This window comes from Melopsittacus undulatus, chromosome 3, assembly GCF_012275295.1.
Source record: "Melopsittacus undulatus isolate bMelUnd1 chromosome 3, bMelUnd1.mat.Z, whole genome shotgun sequence".
Taxonomy (NCBI): Eukaryota; Metazoa; Chordata; class Aves; order Psittaciformes; family Psittaculidae; genus Melopsittacus; species Melopsittacus undulatus.
In genome coordinates, this window is record NC_047529.1 from 64,090,201 (window position 1) to 64,092,564 (window position 2,364).

Consider the following 2,364-nt stretch of genomic DNA (forward strand, 5'->3'; position numbering starts at 1 on the left):
GGTGGTGGTGGTAATGCTGCTGCTGCTGCTGCTGCTGCTGCTGCCGCCGCCGCCGCCCCTGCCCCCTTCCTTCACACGTCTGGGCACCCGGGCAGGGCAAGGCCCGTGCCCCCCACCTCAGCTGACCTCCGCAGCCCGCTCCCTGCGGGAGCCCTTCCGCGCCGCAGGACAAGGCGGCGGCGGCAGCAGCACCGAACCCACCCTGACTTCACCGGGGCAGCCACGCAGGGAAGCGGGAGGAACGCGCGCGACACGCATGCGCTGCGGCGCTGACAGACGGCTTCGGAAGCGGCCCGGGGGGCAGCGGTGAGCGACTCGTGCTGCCTGCCACAACTCCAAGCGGCGACAGACAGCAATGGCCGAGCCCCGAGCACCCGATCGTGGCTCGCCAGCCTGCGCCGCCAGGGGGCGCTGAGAGCCGGGTCCTTGAGCGGGGCGGGGTGGCCCCTCCCTCCCCAAGATGCTCTGTGTCTGCCCCGCAGCGGGAGGCGCGGTTACCGCGAAGCGCTGTGGGCACGGCTGCTGCTCGGGCTATGCAGGCAGGCGCTGGGTGTTTAACCTGCGCTTCGAGCCTTGAATGCGAGTAACTGGCGCCTCTCGCCCTGCCCTGCTTCAGAAAGCCGCTAAGAAATGCCCGTGGCGCCTAACGCCACCTAAACAGCTACTTTCACCACGAGAAATGTTACTTCTACGTTGCGTTTATCAGTTCTCAGCATAAGTCTCAGCGATGAGGCACGCCTCTGCCCATGGAAGCTAGCTACTGGTTTCTCTGGGGTCCCCATCCGGCCATGAGCCTGCACGGTAGCAGGGCACAGGCCAGGAATTTACCTCACAGCACAGATTTAGATAAGATATTAGGAAGAAATTTTTCACTATGAGGGTGGTGAGGCCCTGTCACAGGTTGCCCAGAGAAGCTGTGGGTGCCCCATCCCTGGCAATGCTCAAGGACGGGTTGGATGGGGCTTTGAGCAACGTGGTCTAGAGTGAAGTGTCCTGCCTGTGGCAGGGGGCTGGAACTAGATGAACTTTAAAGGTCTTACCCAACCCAAACCATTCCATGATTCCATGAAGTGTTGTGTAAAAAGGACTGCCACAGACACCATTACATCTTTAGAATCACTGGTAAATGCAGTTATACCCATATAAAAGGATTCGGATTGCTTTTTTTGTCCTTTTGTTTGATTTGGTTTGGGTTTGTTTTTTGTTTTTTTTTTTTTTTTTTGTCATCATAGTTCTGAAACTGAACTCAATTTCAGGGAATAAGCCATCTCTCCATGGGTGCTTTCTCCAAGGCTCTGCCTTGATTACAAATTGCCTCCTTTGAGATACTGGGATTGATTCTGATGTTGATTTCAGTGCGAGCTTTATTAGCAGGTGTTACAGAGCTGTCATGCAGCTTGGCTTTATTGCACCAAAGTTGTAATTCCACCTCAAAAGAGGAAAAAAAGGATAATTTAAACTCATATCAGGCCCCTAATTCTGCCTGCAGTGTGGCCCCACAAGCTACACTGCCAGTACAATGAAAGGGAAGCAGAGGAGCCCTCCAGTCAGTGAAGGAGCAGATACTAAGAAGAGGGTAACACACCAGGAGCCCTGCATTCCCTGCCCTTGGGCTGCAGGACATCCTGGGGTGAGTTTCTTGCCTTGCTCCACTTTGCATAAATAATTGATTAGGACACAGAGAAAGAGTGATACCACTTTACAGCTCAGTGATTAAACCACTCACCTGGAATGTGTAGAGTTATGTCAAAGCAGGAAAGAATGGTATTTCCATCAATCTGTGCTTTCAGAAGAGCTGGATAAAAGCAAACTTCACCACTAACGGTAGATACCACATTTCCTCTGGGATCTGCTATCAGAGACTCGACAAGAAGCCTAGAGACTGTTATTGTAAACCTGCTCGTTTGCCCTTTACAGTTCAAACTTTCTGCACTGTAATTGAAGAGGTAGTAATAAACTGGGCATGCCTAACGGGGATTCTCTTACTGTTAAGCCCATCCATGATGGAGAAAGCCACAAACACTTTTATATATACCTACAGAAAAAAATCTGGCCCAGTAAATTGGTATATTCAGAATAATAGTTGAGAAAGGTGTCCAAAGTTTAAGTGTCTAAAGTCAACAAGTACTTCTCAGTGAGCCTAACTTAAAGGAGTATTTGCTTGACCTGCATTCTAATGTCCATGCTCCACAGCCATTTTGACAGTCTTTTCCTTAGACAACAGAGTCTGACAGAAAATCAAAGCATTTGCTGTATCAAAAGCTAAACTATTATTACCGTTTAAATTAGTTCAGCCACACAATAAATTGTTTCAGGACCATCAGTTTCACGTTAGCTTTGGCTTTGATTCTGGTAAATATCACA